At 43.8% G+C, this 10,753-nt stretch overlaps 1 protein-coding gene across 1 annotated transcript in view; it reads left to right on the plus strand.

Moving 5' to 3' along the window:
* Positions 1-10,753, plus strand: part of LOC140479625 (pappalysin-2-like) — a 409,230-nt gene that overhangs the window by 386,191 nt on the left and 12,286 nt on the right. The gene's annotated exons all lie outside the window — the stretch shown is intronic.

Here is a 10,753-nt window from a genome sequence, read left to right on the forward strand (position 1 = left end):
AAGTGCTGAAGGTCTAGCTGTGTCTGTGGAAGGAAAAACAGAGTTTAACCTTTTGGGTCTAGTGACCCTTTTGTCAGAACAGTTTTGACGAAAGAAATTTCACACTTGAAACGTTATCTGTTTTTTCTCTCTACAGATGCTGCCAGACGTGCTGAGTTTCTCCAGCAATTTCTGTTTATGTTAGCTTCAGATCTCCAGCATCTGCAGACCTTTGTTTTATTTTTGAGCACTGGTCAGCAGGTTGCTGGTGAGTTAGCATTGATTTTGACAGCACTGTTGATGGCACCATCTATCATTTTGATAATTAAGTAGTAAACTGGTGAGGGTGCAGGGGGCTGGGGGAAGCAGGGCCTATTTGCTCCACTGCACTTGTCCTGCTTGTTATGGGCATAAACATTATAAAGCAATGTTCTCTTAATATTTGGCAGATGCCAGTGTACTGGAACAGCGTGGCTTGAGGAACGGCCAGTTTGGGAGTGCATCTTCGTTTCTGCAGCCAGGCTGTTGTCAGGGGCCATGGTATTTTGCCATTTCCTGTGTGCGCAGTATTGCTTAACATCAAGTAGAGCGACTGCAGATTGATATTTATCATGATGGGGATAACAGGAGGAGGCTGAGGTGGGGGGGGGGGGGGTCATCTATACTACGCTTGGGGCTGAGGACAGCGGGAAACATCTTAGTCTTACCTTCTGCACTCACCTGTTGGGCTCCAGCTTTATTGGCACTAGGAATTGTCCTGGAGTCTCTCACCCCTTTTTGTCACTATTTGTTACCAGGTGTGATGGGATACCAGAACTTTGATTGTGAGATTCCCCTAGCCTGGCACCATGTTTCGCATACCCTCTGTTGTAGCTTCACCAAGATGGCACCTCAGTTTCAGTCATGCCTGATGCTGCCCGTGGCATGCCCTCTGACACTTCCCGTTGAACCAACCAGATGTCCTCGAGTGTTTTATCACCAATTCCCTATTTCTGAGGTGTGATCACTTGTTGTACTGTGGAAAATATGGGTGCAAATGTGTGCACAGCAACGTGATAATGACAGTGAATCTGTTTTATTTTGTGATATCAAGGGACCTACTGTTAACTCAGACCCCAGAGACAGTCCCCCTGTTTGTCTTTGAAATAACAGCATGAGATTTCTCCATGTCCATGTGAGCAGGCATGTCACGCCACGGTTTAACATCTCATCAGAAGATGCTAAAAGCCATAAATAAGAAGAAAATGGGATGGACCACCTAGCTTCAACTGAACACCAGCCACGATAAAGACCCTGTTGATTGTAACATTTTTAGATTTGGAGTCATGGTTACTTGATCTAAGCAATCAACTATTTGTAAAGAACTCTCAGATAATTTATTAAGTTTGCTCCAAAGCTGTGCTGCTTTAGTTAATTGGACAAAACATGGATACAACTGTGACAATCGAGGCCACTTCACTGACAGCAAAGGGGAAACATGCTGTTGAAGCAGAGCATGTAGATCCTGTTAAAATTGTGAAGACAGCACACTCCCTGACCAGAGTGTGAGAGAATTCTTCCCTCTGTCGTCTTCCTCCTCTTCTGGTCTGTATTCCAGCAGGAGAAGACAGCTGCCCGGGAGGGCACTTTTCCCACAGGATGATTGCTGCTCCCCAAAAGCCAGTTTCTAGCGTCTGGTAGTTTTACATTAAGCCGATCACCAATTTCAATTCAGTATCACATGCACAGGGCAGATACTAAAATAACCCGGCTGCCATCTTCCACTTCGCCAACCTCTCAGCTTGATGTCAGTTTATGTCACATGAAAAACATGTCGCTCTCCTTCTAAGCACTTACACGATATCTGGCTCCATTCTACTAAATTGGAAAGTTAACATGGAAGGCTCACCCAAATGAGCTAGATGCCTCCTGGAACTGTTTTTTAGCATTGTTTATACTGATGCAAAGAGAGAAGAACAATGCTACAGAAGTGAATTTCATAAGTTCTTTGCAGGAAATAAGTGTTGACTCAGGGCTCCAATTTCTTATATGACCCTGCAAGTCTTGCAAGTTTCTTACAATTCAACCTCCATCACATGTGGGGAGCTCTGCCAGAACTTTGGCATAGCGGTCAGGGAGAGTTACTGCCAGATGATCAGTCCAATTTTTCTTCTTTTGCTTGCCTTCAATAAGGTTTTGATGCAATTAAGTTGAACCGGGTCGTGGCCAGAATATGTAAGTCAAACCAGCCAAGGGCAGATGATTTCCTTAAAGGATGTTAGTAAACTGGGTGGGTTTTAATGACAATTCAGTATTTTCCCACTCGTTATTACTAATCCTGCTTTGTATTCCTGATTTATTTGATTAGATAAATTTGAAATCTCCAGTTACCAAGGTGCCTGTTAAATTTAGGGTCTCAATTTTTGCCAGCCCTGTGACAGCGAACATGGAGGTGGAGGTGGAAGAGGCAGAGAGTGATGAGGGCGCTGCATTGGGATGGCTCCCTGATGCGTTCCCGCTGTTTTTGGTGGGGGGGGGGGGGGCGGGGAGAGGGGTGGAGTGTTGGTCTTCTTTCCCAGTGCAGTCTGGCCATTGTATCAGCTGCCCCCTCCAATTGGGCAGCTCATCTTAATGGCAATAAGTTCCCAACTCGGTTGCATTTTGTGGAATATTTTGCCATCCACAGGTTCCCTCCACGCCAACTGCGTCTGGACAGCCTGGGTTGTTAACAGACTCCAGTTCCCATTAATGGGGGCACACGGTGGCTCAGTAGTTAGCAATGCTGCCTCACGATGCCAGAGACCCAGGTTTGATTCCAGCCTCGGGTGACAGACTGTATGGAGTTTGCATATTCTCCTCGTGTCTGCATAGGTTTCCTCCGGGTGCTCCGGTTTCCTCCCACAATTCAAAGATGTGCAGATTAGGTGGATTAGCCATGGGAAATGCAGGGTTATAGGAATAGGGTCAGGATGGGACCTCTTTGGAGGGTCAGAGTGGACTTGATTGGCTGAATGCCTTTTTTTGCACTGTAGGGATTCTATGGAATCCTGAATGGTAGCAATTGTGACCCATCCCATTTCCGTGAAAGAGTTTTGCCTCTTTCCCAAAGAACTCCCACTCCTCCTAGACTCCCCAATGCACCTGCCAGCTTAGATTGAATGCATTTCTTTCCTGCTGAGCAGCCCAGCAAGGTCTTCTCCATGTTGGGGAGCCTTTGATCATTCCCAACCAGCCTGCACCATCGCCACCATGCTATCTCAAAAATACCATTTAGGATGGCACAGTGGCTCAATGGTTAGCACTGCTACCTGTCAGTGCTGGAGACCCAGCTTTGATTCCAGCCATGGATGAGTGTGTGTTTGGAGTTTGCAAGTATGGGTTTCCAACAGGTGCTCTGGTTTTTTTCCCAGAGTCCAAAGATATGCAGGTTAGGTGGACTGGCTTTGCTAAATTGCCCATAGTGTCAGGGTAGTGTAGGTTCGGTGGATTAGCCATGGAAAATAGAACAAAGAACATTAAAGTACAGGAACAGGCCCTTCGGCCCTCCAAGCCTGCGCCAATCCAGATCCTCTATTTAAACCTGTCACCTATTTTCTAAGGATCTGTATCCCTCTGCTCCTTGCCCATTCATTTATCTGTCTAGGTGCATCTTAAGTGACGCTATCGTTCCCGCCCGTACCAGCTCTGCTGGCATGCATTCCAGGCTCCCATCACCCTCTCCGTGAGGAACTTTCTATGTATATCTCCCCTAAATTTCCCCTGTTACTTTGAACTCGTGACCCCTAGTAATTGAGTCCTCCACTCTGGGGGAAAAAAGCTTCTTGCTAGCCACCCTGTCTACAGCTCTCCTGATTTTGTAGGCCTCAATCACAGTCCCCCCTCAACCGCCTTCTTTCCAATGAAAATAATCCTAATCTACTCAATCTTGCCTCATAGCTAGCACCCTCCATACCAGGCAACATCCTGGTGAACCTTCTATGCACCCTTTCCAAATTGGCATCACCTTTCGCCAACATTACAACAGTAACTATAATTCAATGGAAGTAATGTACCAAGGAAAGAGAAAATATGAGATCTTGGAGAAACTATACAAGACTTCAAGTATAGCAAGTGTAAGGTTAAAAAAACCTATCTGACACTTTTCATGATCTCAGGATCTATCAAAGCACTTTAATGCATTGAAGAGCTCTTGAAGTGACTAGCTGTTATAGGGAACTTGACAGCTAGTTGGCACAAATCCAGGTCCCACAGCCATTTTGTCATGATGGCCAGGATATCTATTTCTAGAGGTGTTGGTTGAGTGACAAATGTTGTCCAGAATTTCCTACTTCTGTTTGAAGTAGCGCCCATGGGCCCATTGACGTTAACTGCTGGAAGTTGGGAATGTTTATGCTGTTAAAGTTTGAGTGATGGTGTTGTTGAAATATGCGAAAGGGAAGGTTACGGTCGAACCAATCAAGTTGAATTTCTTGAGAGTATACTTGACATAGTAAATGAGGAAACGTCAGGGGAGCTTTTGACAAAGGCCATCACCAGAAGCCACTTTCACAGACTGTGCAGAGGAGATTTACTGAGTAATTAGTGCGAAGTTTCTTTATCTGCAAAAAAAATTATTGTTTCCCATTAGAGCAGAGAAGGAGAAGCGGGATTTTATTATTGGGTTTTGATGACATACACTGGGGGAAAGCTTTCCATGGGAAGGAGGGTCAGAAACCAGAGGACAAAGGCTGAGATTTCTCTTGACTCCATGCATTGTTATCATGTGGAATCAGGGTTTGAAAAGGGCACAGGACTGGAACAGGCAAGATGGGCTGAATGGTCATCTTCTATGCTGGGTGATACTGTAAGAAATAGTGGCAACACATGAAATTTGAAGGAGCCATTCTCTAGACCCTGGGACTTGGTTCGAAGGTGGGAGAATGGGTATGCATGCAACTGGAAGGAATTGATTAGAGTTTATTGTCAAGCGATCTGTTCGCAAGCTTCTGCTCTTCTAAGTGAGTTAGCTGAGAGTAATTTCAAATCTACTTTGGCCTCATTAGTTTCCCTAGCATGTTTTGTCCTGTGATAGTTAATGTATTTATTTCCTCTCCTCCCTTTGCCTTTTGAACATTTAGAATGTTATTAGTCTCTTCTACCATGAAGATTTACTTGTGCAAAGTATTTATTCAATTCCTCTGCCATTTCGTGATTTTCCCAATATTGTTTCCCCAGCCTTGTTCTCTAAGGGGCCTATGTCCTCTTTTGCCACTCTCTTATATATTTTAAGAAGTGCTTTCTGTCTTGATTTTACTTGCAAGATTACTCTCTCATTTTATCTTCTCTGTCTTGCAGTTTTGTTTGGTTGTCTTTTGTTGGTTTTCAAAACTTTCCAATCCTCTGCCTTATTACTAATCTTTCCATATTTATTTATGTATTTTCTTTCATTCTGGTGCTAACCTTATCTTTCGTGATTAACCACTGCTGTATTATCCTTTTCTTAGAATCCTTCTTTGTTTCTGGAATATATCTTTAATGAAGCCACAAACTATTTTCTGAGATGCCTTCCATTTTTCCTCAAACAACCTTGCTGCTAATTCCCTTCCCCAGTCCACTCCAGCCACTTCTAAAACTCATTACTTTGTAATTACCCTATTCATGCTTAGCAAGAGTTGTTTCAGACCACGATCCTTCCTTTCAAACTGAATGCTAAATTCTACCACGTTATGGTTGCTATTTACTAGGGGAGCTTTTACTCTGACATGATTTTTCTGCTTTGTTACACTTCACCAGATTCAAAATAGCCTGATGCCTGGTAGGATCCACAGCACACCGATTTAGGGAAGTGTCTGAATATACAATGAATGCCTTCTTGTAGCTACCTCTACCAATCTGACGGTCCCAATCTACATGAAGATTGAAGTTACCTATGATTATAATGCTTTTGTTACATGCCCCCATTATATCCTGATTAATTCTGTATGTGTAAGGCTGGGGTGAGGTTGGGGGTATGGTGATTGGGGGAGAAAATAGCACCCATCTCTGTCATCTTCCCCTTTTTTATCTCTGCCCATTTGGATTCTATGTCATCTGATTCAACATCATTTCTTCCTATTGTGCCTAACCTATCACATTCCAACAATGCTATCCCATCACCCTTTTGTTCTTGCATGTCCTTCTGAAAAATGTGTTGCTGGAAAAGCGCAGCAGGTCAGGCAGCATCAAAGGAGAAGGAAATCGACATTTTGGGCATAAGCCCTTCTTCAGGAATGCTCCTGAAGTTCCTGAAGAAGGGCTTATGCCCGAAACGTCGATTCTCCTTCTCCTTGGATACTGCCTGACCTGCTGCGCTTTCCCAGCAACACATTTTTAAGCTCTGATCTCCAGCATCTGCAGTCCTCACTTTTTCTCCTGTCCTTCTGAAAAGTCTGATTACCCCTGAATGTTCGGTTCCCAACTTTGATCTCCTTGCAATCATAGCCATTACAGAACAATAAGATCACACCCATTAACCTATATTTGTGCCATTAATTGTTTTACTTTGTTCCAAATACTGCATGTATTCAGGAGCCATTAATTTCACATTTTCCCCCTCTGTTGTCCTTATTTACCTGGTCTTGTATGCATGTGACTCCACACCCACTAGACACAGAGTTGACTCTTCCAAATGCTCCCCAGATAACATATGTTGGCTTTGCCAGTGATGCCCATGAATGGATTTAAAAAACGTAGGGAAAGGGTGACTCAGCAAGAGGAAAGAGCCTGCAGAAGAGGGAAACACTGTAACTTGGAGGTCAGGGAGGGGGAGAGATCTCATTTTGGGAGCAGGCAACATGTCTATTGGGTTCTCCAGGAAACAATTTCAAAAACGCAACCAGAGATGCACCAAGAGATTAGAGGCCGTTAACGTACTGACTTTAAATGGATCAACTTTAAATTAGAGGTTATTGTAAAGAAAGTGGAAACAGTAAGGGCTGCCAATAGCGTGGGTTCAATTCCCCCATCAGCTGAGGCACAGTGAAGAATTTTTTTTTATCAGGCTGATACCAGGGATGGCAGGACTGACTTACGAGGAGAGATTGACTGACTAGGTTAGGATTGTTTTTGCTGGAGTTCAGATGACTGAGAGGGAACCTCATAGAGACATATAACATTCTAACAGGATTAGACAGGGTAGATGCAGGGAGAATGTTCCCGATGATGGGTGTGTTCCCGAATGTTCCCGATGATGGGGTCACAGTTTGAGGATTCAGGCTGGACCATTTAGGACGGAGGTGAGGAGACATTTCTTCACCCACAGTGTGGTGAGCCTGTGGAATTCGTTACCCCAGGAAGTAGTTGACGCCAAAACATTGAATGTATTCAAGAGGCGGCTAGATTCAGCACTTGGAGAGAATGGGACCAAAGGTTATGGGGAGAAAGCAGGATTAGACTGTTGAGTTGGACGATCAGCCATGATTGTGATGAATGGTGGACCAGGCTCGAAGGGCCGAATGGCCTCCTCCTGCTCCTGACTTCTATGTTTCCTTCTCAGATTAAACCAGCACCAGTCATCTTTCTATGTCTAATGAGACTATAGCAACTTTACCTTTTTACATGTAGAAGCTACCAAATTGAGCCACTGAGGGCTAACTGAATCAGAATCATATAAAGAACTGGAGGAAATTTTACTGGACAAGAAGATTGATAGTCTGAGATTTATTTCCTAGACACTGGCTGGATGGACCGTAATAGTCCTGTGCAGTCTTATACATTCCTCCATATAGGAAATAAAATACTTGCTTTTGAGTTGTCAGGCTGTCTCTGACAATAAATTAGCATGGATTGTAGGCATCTCCCGACAGTGAAGCATTTCTTTAGGGCTGGACTTGTGTGTTAGCGTTCCATGGTCACGGTACAAAATTTATTTCTCTAAGGTTCAAGTTACACCATAGAGACTGCTTTTCTTTTTCATGATATTCAATCACATGACCTGATAAGATAGTTAAACTGTTCAAAATATTCCAGGAGGGAAGTGCTTTATAATCTAGAGGCGCCAGCTTTCTTGTAAATTTTATGCTTTTTTTTCAGAAAATGTCTCCACGCTGTGCAAGTACTTGGACACAACTGTAGGTTGCATGCTGTTTTGGATTTGCAAGCTACGGATAGCTTGGCAAATATTGCACAGTTGCTCTGGCCAATGGTCCTGCCTCATGATATTGCATCCTCCAGCAGTGACCAATGTCATTGGGCAAGAGTCATGTTCGTTGCTGAGCAGACGCTTGTGTTCTTTCAGTTTCTGATGAAGAGCTTATGCCCGGAATGTTGACTGTCCTGCTTCGTGGATGCTGCTTGATTGGTGCACAGCCACAATCTCAACTTCTTTGAGTTTCTGTTGTGCAGCCCCTAGTTGTGAGCCATTATTGCAAATCACATCAGCTGGGTATGGCACTCCAGCTGTACGTTGGCATTTCTGGGCTGTTGGGGAAATGTAGTGGTATCGGAGTCTGGATTTAGCGAATGATTCTTCTCTGCTCCCCTAGGCCTCCTCCACCTGACTGTACTCCCCCCAGTCTCCCCTCCATCCCCTCTTTATGAACTCTATCCATGTTCAAGGAAATTTCCTCAACATTCTTTCTCCAAGGCCCTCTTCCATTGACTGGCAAAGTGCGACTTTTTGGCATTTTACTGTTAATAGATGGCATTTCACACAATATTGGTGCCACTTTCAGATGTCGCATTGTCTATAATGCCCCCCTTGACTCTGTCCTTTCTCCTTCTGCTTCTCCAAATACTCATTTAGTCTTGGTTGACCCTCAGGGAAGCTCCCACTACTAACTTTACACCGTTACTGTGAGCTTTCTTCCTTCTCAATCTGGCCTCACTCTGAACATGGAATTTTGCGTCTTCCGACAGCCTACCTCTATTATTGCCTATCTGCTGTTAGCTGCTTCTAAACCTCAGGCATATCTTTTATCATCTCCACACTTGTACAATTCTTTCCTTGCCAACCTTCCACAAACTCTAGGTTATCCAAACCTCGAATCTTTCTTCAACCTATTTATCACTGCAGTGCTTGCCAACCTGCATTGGCTTGCACTCGGAAGCTCAAATCAAAATTCCTACCCTTGTGTTTAAATGGATGGGAAAAAAAAGTGGTTGAAAAAGGAGATTTAATCACCTTAAATTGAAGTAGTCTCCTAGAACATACTGTTCCCCTCATAGCTGCCCTCCACTCTCCCTCTAAACTTCACTCTGAACCTTTCTTATTGACCAACCTTAGAGCAGTTCTTGTTCACCCATCCTAATTTACTTGGCAGCTTGTTGTTTGTCAGCACCCTGGGAAGTGCCTTAAAGTGTTTTTAATTTCCCTCTACATTGATGTAGCTAAAGATATTCAAGTGTGGATCATGCTTTTTAGAGAGCTCCAGACAGACACATCAGTTTGGGCCAACTGCAGTTCTGTATTTAGCTGGACATATTAGGAGAGAACGCTGAGTTCTCCAGTAAGTCTGCTGAATACAGAGGTACAAATATATAATCCCGCTCATTTGCAGCCCTGAAGATTTTGCTGTCGAACTCCTTTTGTTTGAGAGATCAATAGCACAAGACCCAGTTTGCCGCAACTCCACTTCAAAAGTCCGAAAGTATGAACTTCAGAAGTTCAGGAAACTGGAAAGGAACTCTGGTCTGTTCAACCTAGCCCACATAGTTGCATTACAATTATAGACAAACTCAAAAACAGTGCCGAACATGTTGGAGCAACGTAACCTTTCAGGAGAGAGGGATAGTTGGAAAATTCCAATTACAGAGGAAGGGATGGTAAAGCATCCCTCTTGGTCTTGATTATCACCATACTTGGTTTCTGGTACATGTTGTCAACCTTCTGGACAAGCTGATCCTCTATTCTGTCAGGAACAGGTCCTGCCCCTCATTTTAAAAAATACAGTAAAGCAGCACCTCTTGTAAGAGCAATAAAATTGTTGACAGGAACAATAACCTCTTGGATGAGAAGATCAGCAATGTACTGCTGAAACTGTATACGGCTCCAGTCAGACTGTATTTGGAATGTTGCGAACATTTTGGTCCCTCCATTGGAGGTGGTCCAGAGGACGTTCACAAGAAAGATACTAGAGATGAAGGCCTTGTCACATATGGAACAATTGAGGACTCTGGCAGTTTAGAAGGATGAGGAGGTATCTGATTGAAACTTATTGAATACTGAGAGGCCTGGATGGAGTGGATGTGGAGATGTTTCCACTAGCCTCAGGGTGAAGGGATGACCCTTGAGAACTGAGATGTGGAGGATTGTCTTCAGCCAGACAGGGGTGGGGAACCTGTGGAACTCAGTGCTGCAGAGGACTGTGGAGATCAAATCACTGGGTATATTCAAGACAGAGGTAGATAGGTTGTTATTGGTAAGAGGATTAAGGGTTACAGGAAGAAAGTAGGAGAATAGGATTCAGAAATATATCAGCCTTGATTGAATGGGGGAGCAGACTTGATGGACTAAATAGCCTAATTCTGCTCCTATCTCTTATATCCTCTCCTGCTCCACCTTCAAGCAATCTGACAGATTATTAGAAAATGATCAGTCACTTCTCAGTTTTGAAATGTGGTATTGAATTGATGTTTGTCAGCTATCTGCCTCACTCATGCTGAATATCAGGGGCTGTCGACAGATGGAAAGATTTTTAGAATCTCTTGGCCATTGCCCAATCCAATCAGTTGTGGAATACGACTCAAAGTAGGCATCCAGCAGTCTTAATTAAAACACGGGAGACAACACAGCAGCTTTGAAGAGTTAGTTTTTGGGAATCGTACGGTGACAAAAGAC

Source organism: Chiloscyllium punctatum, chromosome 7, assembly GCF_047496795.1.
Source record: "Chiloscyllium punctatum isolate Juve2018m chromosome 7, sChiPun1.3, whole genome shotgun sequence".
Classification (NCBI taxonomy): domain Eukaryota; kingdom Metazoa; phylum Chordata; class Chondrichthyes; order Orectolobiformes; family Hemiscylliidae; genus Chiloscyllium; species Chiloscyllium punctatum.